We start from the raw sequence: 24,284 nt of genomic DNA on the forward strand, positions 1-24,284 counted from the left end.
TCCAGACTTAGGGGCCGAGGGGCGGTGTTCTGGCCCCGCCTCTCCCCTCTCCCCGCTGTCGCCCTCCCCCAGGGTTGTGGCCACGCGCAGCGGCGGCGGTTGTTCCGCTTCCCCTCCAGTCCGGGCCGTCGCCATTGCCGAAGGCTTTGCCCTCCCCTCCCGGCGCCCGCGGGGCTCGGCTGCCGCTCGGCCTACCGGTAGCAGCGGCCGCGCTCCTGCGCGGCTCCTCTTCCCACCCCACTTCCCCTTCCCTCCCCTCCCCCGCGTGCCGCGCGCCTGCCCGGGGCGGCTCCACATCCCGCCGGGAGCTCGGACGGAGGCACCTCGCTGGGGCGGGGACCGCTCCTCTCCTAGGGTAAGTGTGCAGACTTCGCTTGCCCTCCTCCCTTCCCCGTGGCCTGGCCGGCGCGAGCGGTCGGGGCAGCAGACCTGCCCCACGCAGGGCAGGGGAAGCTGCCACCTGCGTGCGTGGAGCCGCGGCTCCTGGGGCGGTGCCTCATTGTCTGCTCCCTAAGGCTTTTTCTTCTCTGGCTTTAGCCCGAAATGGGAAACTTGCTGGACTGATGAGGTCCAACTCTTCCTGGACCCAGCCCTGCCCTGAACTGTCTCGCGCCACGGGCTCTGCCCTTCTCGGCCCCCCACCCCCTTCCTGGTGTTTCCACCTCCTATTCTCCATTTACTTCAGTGTTCGTCCAAACATCTCGGGTTTTATTCTTCGATTTTTCCTCCCTCACGTGAGTCCCAGCCCCTCCTTGCTACCTCTCTGCTCATCCCAGTTTCATTGCTCAGGCATATTGTCTCGAGTCCCTTTACTCTTCTAAACCACAATCTGAAATCTATTCCATATTTCGAATTAGTAGAAACGTATAGTTTTCCGAGAGTTTTTATGGCGTCCGCTTAAGCACAGAATTTTCGCATCTTCTTGTGATTCTTGTTTGATCTTCAGCCAGGAGGTGAATATTTGCTTCTTTAGGTAACTTAGGTGAAGGTTGGCTTTTCACCATGTTTAGCTTTCTTAAAAACTACAAGCACACACACACAAAACCATGCCGCAAACTCCCCTGTGGACTCAATCTTTTGAAAAATTCTTTGAAGATAAAGTCATCCAAGAACTGAAGTGTAAAAAGTAATTGCCGTTGTCGGTTGGTGAGGGGTTGTACCCATCCGTGTATCTTAATTTTAATGGGAATACCCTGGCAGTGTGAGCGTGATTGGTTTCCTCCTTGATAAGTAATGCTAGCTCGCATTGATGTTATTATTTTAGTTATACTTTACAAGTAATCTGTAGTTTTTTTGTTTTTTAACCTCTGTAAAAATACGATCAAAATGGTTAGGCCTAAAATTAGACTACGATGAGCGGTGTTCTGGATCAAGACTGTGCACGTCACGTTTTTTCCCCTGCTCTGTTTGACTCTTCCGCTCTTATAAGTAGGCAGGATATTGAAATGTACAAGAATTTGCTCTAGGGGTTTTGTTTTTGTAGGGTTATTCAAAAGAGAACATTAAATAAAGTTAAATTGGGATGAAGGCAGTAAACAGTAATTTTTAAAGCAGGTTAGAACTTGTCAACTTTGCCAGAAGCTCTGTGGCATTTCCAAAACACTCATATTTATATATATTTTATATATATTTAGGGGAAGATATACATAAATGAAAAAGCATTGTTCATGTTCTCCTGTTAGGGGTATTGATTTAAGGCAACTCTTTCATCCTTGGCTTTTAAATCTTTCTAGCTATTAATAAGCCAAGAACACTGATTTACATTATGAAAAAGGAACCTTAAAATGTTTCTGGCCTGTAGTATAGTTGGTCTTAAACCCACTTTAAGTGAAAGAGGTTAACCTAAATTCAGTGAATTTTGTGTTTTTACCCAATACTCCGTTCTTAACCTAAATGACTTAGTACTGAGCTTCAATACTGTCAGTAGTGTCATCTGTCTTTAATTTAGTGGGAGGTCTTGTTGGCCTAAAGTTAAGGTATAGAAATGTTGGAGTGTGAAACTTAGTCTGTTGCTGCCACCTTCTTTGCCAGTTCTTTCTATAAGCAGATACTTTTACCAAGGAAGAATTCCTGGGTATTCCACTTCCATTAGGGCCTTGATTCCTGGCTTACCATTATTGAAAGAGTTATTCTTCTGGACTTGGTGACGTTTAATACTGAACTTGTAAACCCAAATTCATAAAGAAACGATAGCTTGTGGTTGGAGAGTACCTATTAAACAAATGAATAGGGGTCCTTCGGTTCTCTGATTTTTACAGTAAGCATATTTCCAAGTCGACAGGGTTAGCAATGTTGTATATTTCTTTTCAATTACACTTTTTTAAAGAGAAAACCTAGAACTTGTTTAGGTAGCTATGTATAAAATTAAAACTATACTTTTTGAAAAAGAGAATTTGTTCAAATAGCTAAGGACAAAACAGGTAGGTACTGTTAAATCCTTCCTATTTTTAATCTGTCAGTAGTGATTATTATTATATTCGAGTATACGATTTCTCTTGGTTTTCTAAATTTTCTACTTTTATTAAAACTTGAAAGTGGGCTTTGTCAGAGGCTTTAAAAAGTCTTGGGGATTCTGATCAGTTTGTTTTCAAAAGCTCTCCAAGTTAGAAGGCTAATTCCACACTAATAGAGAAAGGTGTTAAATTATTTACAAATGTGGGTTGTCCCTTCTATCTTTGTATCTTGGTAGAAGGGGAAAGAGAAGGCAAAATTTGCCCCCACTGACGTGAAGAAATACTGTTTTTTTCTGTGATTTAAGTTGAGTCTCACCACTTCTTTTAGGATCACTAATGTGATTAATAGTGGCTAGTCTGAACATTCATGCAGGATTTCAGAGTTCTAACCTACTACCTCTGAAGTGTATTAGTATCTGTCCATGTATACCCGGTGGTTATCAGCTGGAGACCTGGTTTTGGATCCTTGCTCTTCTACATGACTCTGGGCAAAATATCCAATCTTTTCAAGACTTGGTTTCTTAATCTGTCATGGGATTAATAATAATATAATACAAATTTCATAGGGCTGTTTAGAACAAATGAGGTAACACAGATAAAGTACTTAGTGAATGTAGTGTCTAAGTGCTTAGTAAGTTAATTAATGTGCATTCTAAGATGGGTTTTATATCAAATGTTATAGTCCTAAACTCAGATTTAAGATAGCTTTCTCAAAGAGGTTGGAATCTCAGGACCAAATTTCTGAGACCGTAACTGTTAAATTAAAACTATTTTTCAGAAAAAAAAAGTTTCATCAATGATGAAAAATATACAGGTCTTGGAATACAAGTTTCTCGGATTTAGAAAGTATGCCTATTTCTCATAGAAAATTGGGAAAGTAGTGAAAATTACTAAGAAACAGGACAAAAACCATTTTGGTCTCAGCCCTCAGAGATAGCCATCATTAATAGATTAGAATAGTGATATTTTTCTCCTTACTTTTAAATTAAATTCCAAAAGCAGTACATGCTTATTAAAAGGTTTGTGTAAGTCATTTCTTGTAGACTGAATATTACCCTTTCCTCACTTTCTAGTCCCATTCCTTAGAGGTCCCCACTATTAATAATTTTGTTTTCTTTTTGCATTTAGGAATAAGTACTGCATGTGTAGTTTTCACCTTGATTTTTTCAAATTGAAAATCTGATCATTATATATTCTTTTCCAGCTCAGTACATAAAGTTGTGCCTCATTTTTTTAAAATCGTGAGATATTTCATTACGTAGTTGTAATCTGTGGAGGATACATTCCAGGACCCCCAGTGGATGCCTGAAACCTCAGATAATACCAAATCCTACATTTACTGTTTTTTCCTATACATACATACCTATGATAAAGTTTGATTTATAAATTAGGCACAGTAAGAGATTAACAACAGTAACTAATAATAAAACAGATCAGTTATAACAATATCCTGTAATAAAGGTTATGTGAATGTTGTCTGTTTCTTACTGTACTGTACCAACCCTTCTTCTTATGACGTGATATGATAAAATATCTGCATGATGAGATGAAGTGAAGTGAACGACTTAGGCATTGTGATGTAGCATTAGGCTACTGTTGATCTGACAGTATGCCAGAAAGAGGATCCTCTGCTTCCAGACGAAGGTTGACCACAGGTAACTGAAACCACGAAAAGTGAAACTGAGCATGTGGTGGGAAGGGTGGTGGATCTACTCTACAGATCTTCCTTGATTTATGTTGGGGTAACATCCTGATAAACCCTACTGTAAGGTGAAAATACTGTAAAAAGAAAATGCATTTAATACACCTAACCTACAGAACATCCTATGTTAGCCCATAGTTTGACAAAATCATCGAACAGAAAGCCTATTTTATAATAAAGTTTTAAATATCTCATGTAATTTATTGAACAGTGCACTGAAAGTGACAAACACAATGATTGTATGGGTGCAGAATGGTTGTAAGTATATTGTGAACACATGGCTGGCTGGGAACTGCAGTTTGCTGCAGTTGTCTGGTGTCAGGAGAGTATTGTGCTGCATATGGCCAGCCTGGGTAAAGATAAAAATTCATACTTAGAAGCATGGTTTCTACTAAACAAGTATCGTTTTTACACCATCATAAAGTTGAAAAATTGTTAAATTGGACCATCGTAAGTCAGTGACTGCCTTTGTTTCCAGTTTTGAGCAATTAAAACTGGAGCCTTAATGAACAACTTTTTATCTTCTTGCACATGCATATATATTCAAGTATTTCCATAGAAGATATTCTTAAGTGTGCATTTTAAGTTTAAATAGATGCCAGGTTGCCTTCCTATACATAATAATAATCTTTTACTTTCTGTTTAAGACTTGTACCTCCTGCATTTCACCTTTACAAAAAAACACTTCTATATTTAATTCTGGTACTTTTAATAATTGTTATATTTTAATCTTGATCTTTCTGCCTTTTTTTGGTGCATGATGGGAATAAGCAAGTTTTTAAAATATGAAATAGTTTGGCTGTCAAAATAACAGTTATAAAAAATATTTTAAGAGTTTGAGGTTGGTGAGAAAATGAGTTGTATTAAAGGGATTCAGAGAGGAATATTATATAGTTTTTTTTACAAGCATCTGAGAAGGAAAAAAAAATGCCCCTCTTTGACTCCTATCTATTGTCACTGACCTAATTTATCCTCATCGTTCAAATTTCAGCTTTTGAGGGTAGGTTTCTTTGGGAGTCTTTTTGATCTCCACTGTATATATTCTTATTGTTCTTAACATATTTTTTTAACACTTTAATCCATAATCTTTATTTGCAGTGTTCTGGAAGCATGAATTATTCATCTGGAAATGAGAGTTATTTCTCAATTTTTGTCAGTTGAAACTAATCAAAGGAAGTTTAAGGAAGAACATGGTAGTATTGGTTAAAAGTTATATATACATATGCATATAGGGTGCTTTTAACCCACATTACTGAGTTCTTCCTTACATCTTTCTGATCTAGCTAATTACATTGGGTATTTTTTCATGTAAATGTTTAATAAGTTCCAGAAAGATAGAAGGTTTTATTTTGGTCTTACATTTATTTCATAAGAACAAGGTGTTTTTTTAAGGTATAATCTCAGCTTTAAAAAAATTAATTCCTATTCTTTTTAATTCTGAGAATATTTAATAATTTATAGGCTTATTAATTAAATTAAACATAATAAACATGAGCAACAAGAGATGGGGTAAAACATTTAGACAAAATTTTAGGTACTCTAAAGAGCAAATGATGCATTGGCAGATATATTAGTGGATTTACTGTCGTAAATTTGATGAAGCATCTTTGTTGTAAATTCTTCCTGAGCTTTTTTCACCTTCCTGATTATATATTTGAGAAGAATGAAATTAAAAAAAAATACCGCTTATTCAATTACCTATGAATAACTACTGTTGATATTTTGGTATGTTTCCTGCCAGTACTTTTTCTTCTCACATATGTATAGTTTGCTTTTGTAAAATTGGAATCTATTCTGAATAATTTACTGTTTCCTTTATTTTTTTACTAAACATTAAATCTTGAAGGTTTCCGTTTGTTCACCTTAAAAATTATTCTTAAAAGTGATTATTTTTAATGTTTGCTTAATATTCATTGTACCCATCTTAGTTTTACTGTTTTCCTATTGCCAAATATGTCGTTTATTTCCAATTTTTTACATAAATAATTCTGTAGTGAATGTCTTTCTATTCATCTGTTTATCTTAGAATATGTCCCTCAAAGTGGAATTACTGAATGAAAGGGTGTAAACATTTAAAAGTCTTAAGTCACTCTTCAGAAAGGTTTGATGTTTGCCATCATTAGCCATATGAATACCATTTTCTTACTATTGTCATTGAAACACCATCATTCTTAATAAAATTAATAAAATTTGCTTATTGCTAGTCAAATAAAAAAGTTCAATGTACATTTTTTATTTAAATTATAACTAATTTTGTTTTTGTAAATTTGATGTACTTCATTATTTCTTATAAGTACACAAAAGTAACGAGGTTTTCGTGTTAACTGTTACTTTTATTTTACTGAACTTCATTAAACTTATTTACTTTTGTTTTCCAGGTTCATTGTCTTGTTTGAAAGTAATAGTAACTTTTGATTCCTTTCCAATAGTTGCCATATTTATTTCTACTGTAGGTCTTTACTATATTGGCCAGAAATTCCACCCTATGGTTAAAGAAGAGAGGTGTTAAAAATTGTTTTGGAATCTCTCTCTGGTATTTTTACAATTAAAAATGATGGCAGCTGTTTCTTCTTAGGGAGAGATTCTTTATTATTTTATTCTGTTCCTACATTACAAAAAATAGAAATGGCTTCTGAATTTTATCAAATGTTTTTGTAATGCTTATTTAGGTGATGATAAGGGGTTTTTTTTCTTTTAAGTACTGTTAAGGACATATAATAATAGATTTGTTAATAACCAAAGGTACCCTAAGCCATATATTATGTGGAACCAAAACTCCACTCATATAAGGCAAGTGTAGAGAAGTTACTGAAAAGATAGAAGAGAGTCTCATAGGAATTTAGTTTACTAGGAGTATATAAGTATATATGGTAACTTCTATAATTACTTCCATAATGTGTTGAGGAATCCTTACTTATTCGTGAGCCAGGTTTGATAATTTTCCCTCAGATTATATGTATACATATACTTAAGACTTTCAAATTTATTGTTTTATATATATGTAATATAAAAATTAAAATGTGTGGCATTTATTTCCTTCTTTAGATCTTAGTAATTTTGTTACTTTCCTTGATTTGCCAAATGGTTTTAATAACCTAGTGGTTATTAAATATGTGTGATAATTTGATGGGCCAGTGGTTTTTAGTAACCAGCTTTGAGATTGATTCTATTGGTTGTCTGTTTGCTGGTTTTCTGATTTCTACTCTTATCTTTATTTTTTGCTCTTCTTACCTTCATTTTTTTAATACTTTTTCTAACTCAATTCTTACTTATTGTTTTAATAATGAAGCCATTTAATACTCTTAATTTGTATCTGATTACAGCTTTTTCTGCACTCTATATTTTACTTAAGTGATCTGTATATTCATTATTTTCCAAATAGTTGGTAGATATAGTTTGATTTCCTCTGACTCGAGGTATATAGGACAGAAAGTTCTAGCCACTCTATTTTCTTTCACTGACAGTGTCATTTAAAGTATCTTTTAAATTTATTGAGGTTTCTTGGTGACTTAAAGCATAATCCAATTTGGAAAATGTTCTGTGAAAATTGATAAAGAACATTTTGTTTTGCAGAGTACACTTTTTTTATGTATGCATCTGTTAATTAACTTCAGTTTTTCAAATTGTCTGATTTATTATTCCTTATTAATAGTTCTTATTACTTACAAGACTTAGTACTGATTTTTTATTCTAATCTGTCAAAAACTAAGAAGTAGCATTGTTTCTGAGAAGCTTGTTCTCACATTGGAGCCTTTACATTTTTGGTTCGTTTGTGTGAATACTGTCCTCCCTTCAAATGCACTGTTTTGAAGAGGGCTTCTCTAGTCAGCCATCTAAAATACCCTCCACCTAGCCCCTGCTCAGTACCTAACTTCTTGCCCTTCTGTATTTTCCTTTATAGCACTTCTGTCTGAAGCTATTTATTTTTTTCACTGACTTTTCTTTGCTATTATTCTATTCAAAGCTTAGAATAAGTAGGTCTGCAGTATGTGTTGATTGAGTAGAGAGTGTTTCTTTTATTTCTAATGATTTAATTTTATTTATTAAAATTAATAGACTATTTTATAAAGCAGTTTTAGGTTCACAACAAAACTGAGCAAAAAGTACAGAGTTTCCATAGATCCTGAGCTCATGAGTCCCCCCAGGTTCCCCCATCATCAACATCCTGTGATGTGTGATATTTGTTATAATTTGATGGGCCATTTATTGACATGTCATTATCCACCAAAGTCCATAGTTTACATTAGGGTTCACTCTTGGTGTTGTAATTTGTGGGTGTGGACACATGGTGAATAATGACTTGGATCTACCATCACAGTATGATACAGTATAGCTTCCTAACTAAAAATTCCCTGTGCTTGACCTACTCATCCTTCCCTGCTCCCTAACCCCTGGCTGATGCTTTTACTGTCTCCTTGGTGTTGCCTTTTCTAGAATGTCCTATAGTTGTGATCTACAGTATGTACTCTTTTCGACTTGACTTTCTTTCACTTAGCAATATGCATTTGTTTCCTTCATATTTTCATGGCTTGATAGTGTGTTCCTTTTTAGTGCTCAGTTAAATATTCCACTGACAAGATATACCACAATTTATCAGTTTACCTACTAAGGACATCTTGGTTGCTTCCACATTTGACAATTATGAATAAAGTTGCTATAAACATTCACGTTTAAGTTTTGTATGGACATGAGTTTTCAGATGATTTGAGTAAATACCAAGGAGTGCAATTGCTGTACCATGTGGCAAGAGTATGTTTAGTTTTATAAGACACGACTAATATGTCTTTCAAAGTGGCTGTTCCATTTTGCTTTCCCACCAACAGTGAAAGAGAGTTCCTATTGCTCAACCCTCTCCAGTATTTGCTAGTATTAGTGTTTTGGATTTTAGCTCTTCTAATAGGTGTGTAGTCATATCTCATTGCTTTAATTTGTAATTCCCTAATGATATATTATGTTGAGCATCTTTTTACATGCATCTTGGCCAGTTTTGTATCATCTTTGGTGAGGTAGCTCTTCAGATGTTTTGCCTGTTTTTTAATTGGGTTGTTTTCCTAATGTTGAGTTTTAACAGTTCTTTGTATATTTTGGGTAACAGTCCTATAAATCATATTTCTTTTATAAACATGTTTTCCCAGTCAGTGGCTTGTCTTATCATTTTCTTGCACATGTAACTTCTGTACTGCTAAATATCTTCATTATGGATTATACTTAATCAATAAAAATCATTGTCATCTTTTATCTGAGTCTTGTATTTTACTTATATTAAATTCCTATCTGTACTATCTTCCTTTGTTCAATAAATTATCCAGCTTTGTCTTTCTATGCCATTTTTAGTTGTCTTCCCTATAAATTACATGTAGTTTAGTTTGTTTTACTCCAAAATGAATGTTAATGAATTTGTGTTTATTGTCATAATGAATTCTGTTGGGTGTATTTGTCATTTTATTTATGCTTTTCTGTTCTTTAATGATTCACTGCACTGCTTTGTTGTAAAATATACATAATATAAAATTACCATCCTAGCCTTTTTTTTGTATCATTAATATAAAATCACATGAGCAACATTGTGGTTACTAGATTTCCCCCATTATCGAGTCCCTGCCACATACCACATACAGTCTCTGTCCATCAGCATAGTAAGATGCTATAGAATCACTACTACTCTTCTCTGTGCTATACTGCCTTCCCTGTGCACCCCCTATGTTATGTGTGCTGATCGTAATGCCCCTTATTCCCCTTCTCCCTCCCTTCCCACCTACCCTCCCCAGTCTCTTTCCCTTTGGTAACTGTTAGTCCATACTTGGGTTCTATGAGTCTGCTGCTGTTTTGTGCCTTCAGTTCTGGTTTGTTATTATGCTTCATAGATGAGTGAAAACATTTGGTACTTGTTGCTCTTCACCTGGCTTATTTAATTGAGCATAATACCCTCTAGCTCCATCCATATTGTGGCAGATGGTAGGATTTGTTTTCTTCTTACGGCTGAATAATACTCCATTGTGTATATGTACTACATCTTCTTTATCTATTCATCTACTGATGGACACTTAGGTTGCTTCCATTTCTTGGCTATTGTAAGTGGTGCTGCCATAAAAATAGGGGTGCTTATGTCTTTTTGAAACTGGGATCCTACATTCTTAGGGTAAATTCCTAGGAGTCAAATGGTATTTCTATTTTGAGTGTTTTGAGGAACCTCTATATTACTTTCCACAATGATTGAACAAGTTTACATTCCCACCAGTGGTGTAGGAGGGTTCCCCTTTCTCCACATCCTCACCAGTATTTGTTGTTCATAGTCTTTTCTGTGTTGGCCATCCTGACTGGTGTGAGGTGATACCTCATTGTGGTTTTAATTTGCATTTCCCTGATAATTACTGATGTGGAGCATCTTTTCATGTGCCTGTTGGCCATCTGAATTTCTTCTTTGGAGAACTATCTGTTCAGCTCCCCTGCCCGTTTTTTAATAGGGTTATTTGCTTTTTGAGTGTTGAGGTGTGTGAGTTCTTTATATATTTTAGATTTTAACCCCTTGTCAGATACGTCGTTTACAAATATATTCTCTCATATATTAGAATGCCTTTTTGTTCTGTTGATGGTGTCCTTTGCTGTAAAGAAACATTTTAATTTGATGTAGCCCGATTTATTCATTTTTTATTTTATTTTCCTTGCCCAAGGAGATGCGTTCAGGAAGAGGTTGCTCATGTTTATATTCAAGAAATTTTTGCCTATGTTTTCTTCTAAGAGTTTTATGGTTTCATGACTTACATTCAGGTCTTTGATCCATTGTGAATTTGCCGTATGGGGTTAGACAGTATTCCAGTTTCATTCCCTTGCATGTAGCTGTCAGTTTTGCCAACACCAGCTGTTGAAGAGGCTGTCATTTCCCCATTCTTTGTTCATGGCTCCTTTATCATATATTAATTGACCATATATGGTTGGGTTTATATCTGGGCTCTCTAGTCTGTTCCATTGGTCTATGGGTCTGTTCTTGTGCCAGTACCAAATTGTCTTGATTACTGTCCTAGTCATTTTTAAGCTTAGACTTCTTTGGCATTAAGTATATTTACAGTATTGTGCAACCATCACCACCATCCATCTCCAGAACTTTTTCATCTTCTCCAACTGGACCTCTGTACTCACTAAAGAATACTAACTCCCCATTCCTCCCTACCCACAACCCCTACTAATATATCTCTAATCTACTTTCTGTCTTGTGAATTTGCCTATTCTAGATGATTCATGTAAGTGGAATCCTATAACATTTGTCTGATCGTATCTGGCTTATTTCACATAACCATGTTTTCAAGGTTCATCCATGTTGTAGCATGTATTAGTACTTTATTCCTTTTTTCAGACAAAATAATATTCCACATTTTATTTCTCCAGTTATCAGAGGTTTCTGTTTTTTTGCTTTGTAAATTATATTTGGTTTGCTTTAGCTCATCTTTGGATTGTATGCATCCTGTCTTTTAAGTCTGTAATTTATAGTTTAAATGAATTCAAGTGTAAATCTAAATTTAACAAAATGAAATTTTCTGATTTGTCAGTCTAAAAAATATATTTGTCTGCCTTTATATCTGAAGACTCTTTTTTTCCTCATAATCACCCTCATGGTACTTGCTTTTCCCCTCCATGGTATGCTTGAGGCCTTGGAATATAGTTTGTATATTTTTTGTACATTTCATGTTTTTAACTTACTTTCAAGACCTTTATCTTGGTAATTACATTGTGCTAACATACAATCATTTAAACTATTATTTAGATGAATTTGGATGAATCCTCTTGGGGAAGATACATTAGCTCCTCTTCATGCTTGGTTCTTGCTTCATTTCTAAAAACATTTTTGGTTTTAGTTCTGTTTTCTTCCACTTGAAAACACTTGTAATAATTAGATTGGCCTATCATTTCAGTTCTTTGGGTGAGTTTCTCAAATGTTTGTCTTTCTCACTCATTTGATTTTCTTTATCATCTCCAGTGTAGGCTTCATTTCTGCTATTGAAATTTTAGTTTCTTTGCATCCTTTAAAATTTTTCACCACTCCCTTTTCTTCTTAAATTACACTCATTTCATCTTTCTCCTTTCTCTGTCTCTATGCCTATTTCTTTGTAGAGTTTGCCAAACATTGTTTGGAGGTTAGTTCTGTGTCCTGAGATAATCTCCCTTCTAAGTCAGGCTCTACTTTTGTGTGAAGGGTAATTTTTCCTCTTTCTTATGCTGTATTGTTTTTTGTTGGGATCAGTGTAGGATTTTTTTTTTATTATCCATCCTTGAATTAATTGTAAGTGTTATATATTACCTGATGCACATTTATCAGAAAAGTTTGTGGATTGTCCTCGCCTCAGTAGTTGGCTGGGATTCTCGTTAACAACTCATAGGTGTATTGCTGGAAAATAAATAACAGCTCCTTATGATAGTTCTGGGTTAGGATGGTGGAATCTTATCCTACTGGTTTCTAATATGCATTGTTGTTAAGGGCTCTTCCTCATTCTAGTCTCATATCCACAGTAAAACACTGGTATGGTGACAACATCTCCCAGAAAGCTGTGTGCTGGCTGCACCTAAATCTTACATATGCACAGACACATAAGACACTAACATGCTTGTTTTCTGGAACTTGTGTGATAGTCTCCTACATGTATGTAGAAAGATCAGAGGAGAAGCTAAGGAACTCTGGCTGCCACAAAACCTGCCTTTGCATAGCAAGAGATGGCTTAGCAGGTATAACTGACCAGTTTATTTCTCTGAGGCGCTTTTGGATGTCTAAATAAAAGGATGGCTAGCAAGGAGGGACAAGGTATCTTCATATCTTCTTTTTTTTTTAAAATTTTTATTAAGGTATTATTGTATACACTCCTATGAAGGTTTCACATGAAAAAACAGTGTGGTTACTACATTTACCCATATTATCAAGTCCCCACCTATACCCCAATGCAGTCACTGTCCATCAATGCAGCAAGATGCCACAGATCCACTATGTGCCTTCTCTGTGTCTTCATATCTTCTTTTAGGCAGATGGTTGAACATTATTTTATGAAGCAGAGCATGGCTGAGTCATGAATCTTCCCACAAGTAAGATCAAGTAGCCTTATAGCTAGAGGAAATCCTTCGAAGATAAGATATAAATTGTCTTCTTGGAAATGTGGGATAGACTACATGGGTGACTTGATTTGATAACCATTTTTTACTAGAGTAAGCCAGTACCAAATTTTGTTTAACTTAGATAACCGCCTAAATAATCAAATAATCAGTCTGCTGTTAACCTTCATTTTTCAGTAAAATGTCTTGTCTTAGATTGATAGATTATCACTTTGATAGGAGCAAAATGGTATCATGTTCCATTTTGCATCTCTTCAGTATCTACTGAAATTTGAAACTTTACAAGTATTCATTGACCCTCCCCTGTTTTTTCTTTTGAAATTGCCATTTGGGGTTTGTGTCAAAGCTTGGGGAAAGCTAGACTTCATACTGTTGAACGTGTTTTCTATTTTTTTTAAGTAAGCTTTGTTATTTCTCCTCATTCCTGAACTTACAGGCAATTTTGAAGCATTTTCTGAGTCTTACCCCTTTACTTTCAAGCTTGGTCATTGTTTTGCTTTTCTAGTTTAGTGATTGGGTTAAGGCCAAGCGGAAAAAGAAAAAAAAAAGGATCACATTTAGATTACAAAGTTTCCTTACACCCTATTTCTCTGTATACAGAGACCTTCCTCTGTTTCTTTGCCTGGCAAATCTTGCATCCTTTAAAAGCCAATTCTGATTTCCTTGCATCATTACTCTCATATAAATAGGAGCTCTGGGTCCTCTTTTTCATTGCATTCCACTCACCCCTATCAGCTCTTATCTCATTGCAGAGTAGTCATCTGTTATTACTTTCCTATAGATGGTGAGCTCAAAACTGAGACTAAGTCTTAATTATCCTTGATCTCTAGCATCTGACACATTAAAGGTATAAAATAAATATTTGAGTGACTTAGGAGAGACTACTAAAATGTTTTTTTCCTTCAATCATATCATTTCCCTGCTATTACAGTGTGAAAATATAAAAAAACAGGTCTTCCTGGAAAGTAGAATTATGGGAATTTTTTTTAAGATTTTATTCTGATTTGAGGTTTTTTTGTTTTGTAATGTGCATGTACTGCTTTTATTATGAGAATAAAAAACACTTAAAACCAAACTTCTCAAACTTCTAAGTACTCCCTGTTGTTCAGCATCTTTAGCTTTCTGGCCTCACTCAACTCTTGTTACTTGCTACCATATATCTTGTTCCTTTGCTGTCACATGAACTTGATCATGCTTATCATTCCTATTGCCTAGAAGCCCATCTTCTGGCTAGGAATATGATCTGTTGTAAATTGAGAAATACCTATAGTAGGGATTGAGTAGTGAGAATTTAGATTATTCAATGTCCTGCTGGTCTTATCCTGAATATAGGTGGTTACCATGAGGTTCCTGGATCAGTTAATCAGTTGTGAGGATCAAGGTAAATGGAGCATCTAATTGTCTTAGCTTTGTAAAAGAATAGTGACTTCAAAAAGATAGAATAGTGAATGTATGTGCAAATTTTCCTGGGTCTCCCTTGGCCTCAAAAAAAAAAATCTGCACCTAACTAATGCTATATCACAGATAAACCTTCCACTGGTTGATTTATTCACTCAACAACTACTCATCTCCTAGAGCTTGAACTAGACAATGCTCAGTGTTAGTGATATAATTGTCAATAAAATACTGGATCCATGCTTGTGGAGTTTATAATGTAGTTTGGGAAGACAGACATTACAAAAGTATATCCAGTGTGAATATTCAAAGGAAATAAACTAATGTGCTTGGGACAGAAGTGAGGAGGTATCAAAAAAGGTTTCCTGAGAAAGTGACCTTAGGCCAAAACTTGAAGTAGATGTTTAACAAGTAGAGGTGATGGACAGAAAGGAAAGTAGGGTGACCAACTCAATCCCAGTTTGCCCAGGGCATTCCTGGGTTTAAGCACTGGAAGTCCAGTGTCCCAGGAAAACTCTTCAGTCCAGGGAAAAGGGATGATTGGTCAGTGAACAGAAAATCAAGAAAGGTCATGTGTGAAGACCTGAAATGGTTATTAGAAAAACGGAAAGAATGGATAAAATTAAAGCCTGTGAGGGAAATACTACAGACAGACAAGTGTGGAAGATTAGGGGCCTGATGGTACATGTCTGTCAGTGGCCTACTTAAAAGCTTCACCAGGAGACTGAAGTAAGTTAAATATTTTTTAAGGTTGCTCCCTTGAGAAGAGATGGAGAATAGACCAAGAGTGGATTTGGGAATAATAAATAATTATAAATCTGCAGTTGGATAGTTTTGAGAATTGGTGTATTATGATAATGCTAAAGTGAAAAGCCTGAAACAAATAATTTTCAAAAATTGTTTTCCTCCAGGAACATTAATTTCTCAAAAATGGAAAGACCAGGCAGTTTTACTCCCATGTTTCTGTCATTCGATAGAAGTTTTACTAGCAGAATAAAATAGCAGTTATTTTTTTAAGTGATGACTAACAACCTTTTTTTCATACATGAAGAATACTTCCATAGAATGTAGAGGACATGTCTGTGACACAGTGATTCCTTTTCCTGAACACAGCAAAAGGTGTGACTTTAGTTTTGTCACCTTCAGAGTAGTCCTGTTGAAAAATCTTGTGAGTATTCCAGTGATGCTTCCGTTCTTCAGATTTTTTTTTAGCGCTCTTCTCTTTGAGTTACTTTAGGAGACTGCAGCTTATTCTTTGGAGTATCTTCTTCACCGGAGACAAATTTCTACCTTTGCCTCTGCCTGTTTCCATCAGTTCCTCTTGGTTTCTGCATCTACATCTGCCCCACTGTGGTTTCTTTCTTTTCCCTTAAAGAAAATGAGATAAAATTTATATATGATAAAATCCATCCTTTAAAAATTTTACAAGTGTTCCATTAACAGTGTTTTCAAGGTTTGTCCATATTGTAGTATGTATGAGTACTTCATTACTTTTTGTGTGTGAATAATATTCCATTGTATGGCTAGACCATGTTTTATCCATTCCTCCATTAATCAAATATGGATTGCTTTCATGTTCTTGTTGTTATGGATAGTGTCTCTGTGAACGTTTGTGTATAGGTTTTTATGTGATGCATTTTCATTTCTTTTGACTATATATCTATAAATAGGAGTGGAATTGCTAAGTCATGTGGTAACCCCATGTTTAACCTTTTGAGAGGCTACCAGACTATTATTCACAGCAACAGCACCATTTTGCAATCCTGCCAGCAGTGTATGAGGATTCCAGCTTTTCCATATCCTAACACTTGCTATTTTCTTTTTGATCATAGCAGTGCCAGTGAGTGTGAAATGGTATCTCCCTGTGGTTTTTTATTGCACTTCCCTGATAGGTAATGGTGTTGGGTATCTTTTTATGTGCTTATTGGTCTTTTGCATATCATTAGTGAAATGTGTATTCAGATCCTTTGGGAAACCATTTTATATTCAGAATTGAATGTGTCAGATCAGTGCTTCTCAGAAACTGTAACATACTGATAACATTTGTAAAAATACCATAAAATAGAAATGAAAGAAAAATCAGACATAACAAAATATGAGCCCCATTTTATTGTGTTGTTGGTGTCAGTCAGCAGGAAATTATTCTGTCATATTGCCCTAAAAGTTTCTAAACACTTTCTGTCAATTTTGTATTTCATTTAGTACTGGTAATAGCTAGCCTACATAATACTCTCCAAGTGGTACTTTTTTATATTACTAAAAGGCATTTGAAAAGTAGTTCAACTTTTTTCCACGTTTGAGCTCAAGACAGTTGCTTAATTTTTGTATTTTTTATACTGCCAGCTATGGCTCGCAGTTCTGATTTGCTGTTGAGGTAATCCCACTGAGGCTGGTTTTGAGGCTTGATTAAAACAAGCACATCTAACGGATTTTCCACAACCTAGTTCCATTTTATTAGAATAAACTGGAGGGTACAGTTTCAGCAAAAGACAACAAGGCAAATTGGGTTTTGGGACAGTGAAGGTAGTCTTCTGACTGACCCTTTCCCTGTTTTCCTCATAGAAGATCCCCTCAGTGTTGATGATATTGTCCTGTTGAAGGGGGGTTTTCTGCTAGGTTTTTAGAAGTACAGAGTAGATGGAGGCTAGCCATAAAGCCTCCGACACTTCCCACCAGGTCACCCTGAAATTCTAACAAAATTATCTTATTTGTAACATCCTTGTTCTGAGTATAATTTCTTACCTTGTTCATATTTATACCAAAATAAGCATTATGCAGGTATGCATGCACAGCTCCTTTATGACCCTGTGACCAATGAGCAGTTCATTATCTCCTATCTTACAAGGTCTAGGAGGTCTAAGCATACAGGCTGGTCCTGACTTGAAGCCTTATAGTCTAGGGACACTGAGGAATGCATTCTTTGCTATCCTAATTATTTATGCTTTGGTGGTGAAAATTCTGAAATAACATGGGTCACTTATTTGTTTATAGTAGTGAGTGTTAAACTAATGAAGTTGTATTAAGTATTTGTGAATCATTTGAAGTTTGAGTTTAAACATTTGTTGGTGCCTGTGTTTAAAGCATTATGTTAGACAGTGTCAGATTGATAAAGAGAATTATGAAAAGAGTACCTTGCCAGCCAGGAGTATATAATCTTGTAGAAAGAGAAGTTAGAAGCCTGGTGACCAAAGTTCAAGGGAGTGTGTAATTGTCAAATTAGTGAATGAAATTATATCACACTAGATCTGGAGAGAAACCACATAGTAATTTGAGCATGAAGAAAAATCATAGAATGAAATAATGAGGGGTAGCCAGTAAGAAATAAATAGAACTCTAAAGAACATGGGAATAGCAGAAATAAGGAGCAGCTGCTTAACCCTAGGGCTGATATCTCAGCACCCAGGAAAAAGCCCTCCTTCCCCCAGAGCTGAGATCCAGACCTTGTTGGAGAAAGCATGGTTGTGGTTCACTGAATGGCAAAGAAGTGGTTGTGGTGCTGTATTGGTATAAGGTGCTCAATACCTACCTGCCCTCCAGGGTTCCAGGGAAAGAAGTTCACGGAGAGGTGTTAACTGTGCTACGAAACCTCCCCAGAAGAGTGGGGAGCTGAAGGCTGCTGGGTATGTAGCTGGCCACCTTGCCTTATAGAGAGTCCCGGTGAACACACACACACTGGAATCAGGAAACAGACTTTTCTCCTGCAGTGTCTCACCTGTGCCCTCTACTGGTAGAGCTTAACATTGTGCCAGCTGGCCAAGGAAAAACACTTAATGTCCCAGATCCATTTTCAGAATAGACAAAAAAGGATGAATTTGGAGTTGAGAGACACTAAGTCAATAAGCAGCATGGGAATGGTATTAGTGCTGTAGGAGCTCAGAGAAGGAGTACAGATCTTCTCACGTTATGACCATTAGGAAAAATGTAGTATTTGAAAGAACTCTTAAAAGGTGTGCAGGCAGAGACCGGTAAGATTCCTCAAGGGAGGAACAACCTAAGACAGGCACAGTCGCAGGGGGGCCATCAGGTGAGAAATTGGGGATCAACAGAGGTGAGGCTTAGAACCTCACCTCCCCTGTTTTGAGAGAAATCTTCTGCATCCGTGGATGTTTTGTTGCCCTTGTCTAGCTTGGATTAATACTTAGTCTATAGGCACAGACCTGATCATCTACATTTGCCCTCTTACAGCACTAAATTATGTTTTCTACCTTTATCTTGCATCTACCTACCACTTCAGCATTTTATTTAAAAAAAAAAGAGAGAGAAATGTGGGATTCACATATAAATCAAGTATAAAAATAAAGTGAATGATCATATCTGACCTGATTGTTTATAGTTAATGATGCGTTATCAAAACCGAAAGTTTCTGTGATATGACTGCCCTTGCACTGTTCACCATGTAAGAACTTACTCACTATGTAAGAACTTGTTCACCATGTAAGAACTTGTTCGTTATGCTTCAGAAGATTGGAGACTGTTGAGAATTAGGCTTGGGGTTGATTAATGATTGTGCATTGAGTCCCCTATACAGAATTTTATTGTTGTTAACAACCATTTGATCAATAAATGAGAGATCCCCTCTCAAAAAAAAAAAGGTGGGCAGAGTTTTTTGTTTCTTTTTTTAATTGGAGATGACTTAACTGTTTTTCCTCATTACAAAAAAAAGTACATTTTTATTTTATAAAAATTAGAATATAGACAAGTATTTTTGTCTTTTGTCTATATTCTAGAAAAAAGGAAAAAGCACTCAGCTCTGTTACCAATAAAGAGAACCATTGTTAATTACTTGCTAAAATGTGGCTAGGTAGTAGATACAGTAGCGAGGAAAAACTTTCTAAGAGGGTGCTTGTTACTGCCTTTGTATCTTTGTTTACAGAAAAAAATGGCTTTGAGATATAATAATGCTGAATGATACAAGCTAGCATTTTGAAGAACTTCCTGCCTTTGGTGTTTATATGAAATATATTCTGTAACTTGAAATTTAAAATTTGTCAAACGATCACTAGACATCACTTTGGTGCTCTTCAAGTCACCATTATTAGGAAGGCGTTTTGTGTTGTAATTGCACTGATGTAATGTTATATCTTAGAAGTCCATCATGCTTTTCTTCTCTTTGCTCAAAAAATGTTCATATGAATGCTCCTCGTAGGAACAGGGTTCTAGTAGACTTAATCTGGGAAAACAAATTGAAAACTGAATCTTACCTTTGTTGACATACAGAGATTAATCCTCCCCCAGATATCCAAGACTGCAGGATTCTCATGAAAGAGACTGTAATACCATAGCACTGTTTATTGGCATTTATACTTTAAAAGTTGGGAAATAATTCCAGAGAATGTAAACGGAGTTCCCTTGGGTGTTAACCCACAACTGGGCTCATATAAATGGTTACAGTATATAACGTTAGGCCTCCTCTTCAAAGAAATACACTATACTACTAACTCTAATATAAGTTTAATTTTTAAACCTTTTAGATTAGACATAATCTTTGACTTAGAAATATCTGACTTAAAAATAACCACTCTTCTTCTAACTAGGTATAAACAGTTGTGTAGAAAGGTTTAGAAGACTGCTGTCCAATTTGAATTTGTGGTGATGGAAGTGTTCTATATCTGTGCTGTCTAATATGGCAGTCACTAGTCACATGGGATTACTTGGCACTTGAAATATAGCTAGTGTAACTAAGAAACTGAATTTTACTTTTATTTCATTTAATTAAATTTTAAAGTCATCCATAGTGGATAGCACAGTTTACATAATAGTGTGTGCATAAGGAAAAAAAAGTTATAGAAAACAAATAATTTGAAGATGTTTTTAAGAGCACATTCCTCTTCAGGATTGGTGTGTCTACCTCTTAAGGACTCTGTTTTCCCAAAATATCTTGATTTGGTTTTTTTTGACTTTTTATTAAGACATTGATATACACTCTTATGAAGGTTTCACATGAAAAAACAATGTGGTTACTACATTTACCCATATTTTCAGGTCCCCACCCATACCCCAGTGCAGTCACTGTCCATCAGTGTAGTAAGATGCCACAGATTGACTATTTGCCTTCTCTGTACTGCACTGTTTTCCCCGTGATCCCCTACACATTGTGTACTAAACATAATACTGCTCAATCCCCTTCTCCCTCCCTCCCCACCCGCCCTCCCACAGCCCTTCCCTTTGGTAACCACTAGTCCCTTGGGAGTCTGTGAGTCTGCTGCTATTTTGTTCCTTCAGTTTTGCTTTGTTGCTATACTCCACAAATGAGGGAAATCATTTGGCACTTGTCTTTCTCTACCTGGCTTATTTCACTGAGCATAATATCCTTCAGTTCCATCCATGTTGCAAATGGTAGAATTTGTTTCATTCTTATGGCTGAATATTATTCCATTGTGTATATGTACCACATCTTCTTTATCCATTCATCTGCTAATGGACATCTAGGTTGCTTTCATATTTTGGCTATTGTAAAAAGTGCTGTGATAAACATAGGGGTGCATATGTCTTTTTGAATCTGAGAAGTTGTATTCTTTGGGTATATTTCAAGGATAGGATTCCCAGGTCAAATGGTATTTCTATTTTTAGTTTTTTGAGGAACCTCCATATTGCTTTCCACAATGGTTGAACTAGCTTACATTCCCACCAGCAGTGTACGAGGGTTCCCCTTTCTCTGCATCCTTGCCAGCATTTGTTGTTCTTAGTCTTTTTGATTCTGGCCATCCTTACTCCTATGAGGTGATATCTCATTTCGGTTTTAATTTGCATTTCCCTGAATATTAGTGATGTGGAGAATCTTTTCATATGTCTGTTGGCCGTCTGAATTTCTTCTTTGGAGAACTGTCTCTTCATATCCTCTGCCCATTTGTTAATCAGTTTATTTGCTTTTTGGATGTTGAGGCGTGTAAGTTCCTTTTATATTTTGGATGTTAAACCCTTGTCGTATATGTCATTTACAAATAAATTCTCCCATACTGTAGGATGCCTTTTTGTTCTGTTGATGGTGTCCTTTGCTATACAGAAACTTTTTAGTTTGATGTAGTCTCATGAGTTCATTTTTGCTTTTGTTTCCCTTGCTTGAGGAGATGGGTTCAGGAAGAAGTTGCTCATGCTTATATTCAGGAGATTTTTGCCTATGTTGTCTTCTAAGACTTTTATGGTTTCATGACTTAGATTCCAGTCTTTGATCAATTTTGAGTTTACTTTTGTGTATGGGGTTAGACAATAATCCAGTTTCATTCTCTTGCATGCAGCTGTCCAGTTTTGCCAACACCAGCTGTTGAAGAGGCTATCATTTCCCCATGTATGTCCACGGCTCCTTTTTCATATATTAATTGACCATATATGGTTGGGTTTATATCAGGGCTCTCTAGTCTGTTCCATTGGTCTATGGGTCTGTTCTTGTGCCCATAGCAAATTGTCTTGATTACTGTGGCTTTGTAGTAGAGCTTGAAGTTGGGGAGCATAATCCCCCTAGTTTTATTCTTCTTTCTCAGGATTGCTTTGGCTATTTGGGGTCTTTTGTGGTTCCATGTGAATTTTAGAACGATTTTCTCTAGTACGGTGAAGAATGATGTTGGTATTTGGTAGGAATTTCATTGAATCTGTAGATTGCTTTAGGCAGGATGGCCATTTTGACAATATTATTTCTTCCTATCCATGAACACGGGATGTGTTTCCATTTATTGGTATCTTTAATTTCTCTCATGAGTGTCTTCTGGTTTTCAGAGTATAGATAGGTCTTTCACTTCCTTGGTTAGGTTTATTCCTAGGTATTTTATTCTTTGTGATGCAACTGTGAATGGAATTGTTTTCCTGATTTCTCTCTCTGCTAGTTCATTGTTAGTGTATAAGAATGCCACAGAGTTCTGTGTATTAATTTTGTATCCTGCAACTTAGCTGAATTTTAGATCTAGTAGTTTTGGAGTGGATTCTTTAGGGTTTTTTATGTACAGTATCATGTCATCTGCAAACAGGGACAGTTTAAATCCTTCCTTGCCAATCTGGACACCTTTATTTCTTTGTTTTGTCTAATTGCCGTGGCTAGGACCTCCAGTACTATGTTAAATAGAAGTGGGGAGCGTGGCATCCTTGTCTTGTTCCTGATCTTAAAGGAAAAGCTTTCAGCTTCTCACTGTTAAATATAATGTTGGCTGTGGGTTTGTCATATATGGCCTTTATTATGTTGTGGTACTTGCCTTCTATACCCATTCTGTTCAGAGTTTTTATCATGAATGGATGTTGAATTTTGTCAAATGCTTTTTCAGCATCTCTGGAGATGATCATGTGATTTTTGTACTTCTTTTTTGTTGATGTGGTGGATGATGTTGATATATTTTTGAATATTGTACCATCCTTGCATCCCTGGAATAAATCCTACTTGATGATGATGGATGATTTTTTTTATGTATTTTTGAATTCGGTTGCTAATATTTTGTTGAGTGTTTTTACATCTGTGTTCATCAGGGATATTGGTCTGTAACTTCTTTTTTGTGGTGTCTTTGCCTGGTTTTGGTATTAGAGTGATGTTGGCTTCATAGAATGAGTTTGGGAGTATTCCCTTCTCTTCTACTTTTTGAGAAACTTTAAGGAGGATGGGCATTAGGTTTTCACTAAATGTTTGATAAAATTCAGCAGTGAAACCATCTGCCCACGGATTTTTTGCTTACATAGTTTTTTTGATTACCAAATCAATTTCCTTGCTGGTAATTGATCTATTCTGATTTTCTGTTTCTTCCTGGATCAGCCTTGGAAGGTTGTATTTTTCTAGAAAGTTGTCCATTTCTTCTTGATTATCCAGTTTATTAGCATAATTTTTCATAGTATTCTCTAATAATTCTTTGTATTTCTGTGGTGTCTGTAGTGATTTTTCCTTTCTCATTCCTGATTCTGTTAATGTGAGTAGACTCTCTTTTTTCCTGATAAGTCTGGCTAGGAGTTTTTCTATTTTGTTTATATTCTCGAAGAACCAGCTCTTGCTTTCATCAATTCTATTGTTTTATTCTTCTTGATTTTATTTATTTCTGCTCTAATCTTTATTATGTCCCTCCTTCTACTGACTTTGGGCTTCAATTGTTCTTCTTTTTCTAGTTTCATTAATTGTGAGTTTTGACTGCTCATATGGGATTGTTCTTCTTTCCTGAGGTAGGGCTGTATTGCAATATACTTTCTTCTTAGCATGGCCTTTGCTGCATCCCACAGGCTTTTGGTGTTGAACTACTCTTTTTATTTGTCTCCCTATATTGCTTGATCTCTGTTTTTATTTGGTCATTGATCTGTTGGTTATTTAAGAGCATGTTGTGAAGCCTTCATGTGTTTGTGGGATTTTCCATTTTCTTTGCGTTATTAATTTCTAGTTTCTTACCTTTGTGGTCTGAGAAACTGGTTGGTTAAATTTCAATCTTTTTGAATTTACTGAGGCTCTTTTGTGGCCTAGTATATGATCTGTTCTTGAAAATGTTCCAGGTGCACTTGAAAAGAATGTGTATTCTGCTGCTTTTGGGTGTAGAGTTCTGTAGATGTCTGTTAGGTTCATCTGTTCTAATGTGTTGTTCAATGCCTCTGTCTCCTTACTTATTTTCTATCTGGTTGGTGGAGTGTTGATGTTTGTTTCACATATGTAGGTACTACTGTGTTAGGTGCATATGTAATATATATAT

General features: G+C 36.0%; 1 protein-coding gene across 2 annotated transcripts in view; it reads left to right on the forward strand.

The window, feature by feature from the left end:
• PAK2 (p21 (RAC1) activated kinase 2) overlaps window positions 1-24,284 on the forward strand; it is a 103,752-nt gene continuing 79,468 nt past the window's right edge. For both annotated transcript variants that reach the window (XM_036998107.2, XM_036998098.2), the window contains exon 1: window positions 1-355. The gene's annotated coding sequence lies outside the window, so the exon portion shown is untranslated. The remainder of the gene's footprint in view (window positions 356-24,284) is intronic.

The sequence above is a fragment of the Manis javanica genome, chromosome 3 (genome assembly GCF_040802235.1).
Source record: "Manis javanica isolate MJ-LG chromosome 3, MJ_LKY, whole genome shotgun sequence".
Lineage (NCBI taxonomy): Eukaryota > Metazoa > Chordata > Mammalia > Pholidota > Manidae > Manis > Manis javanica.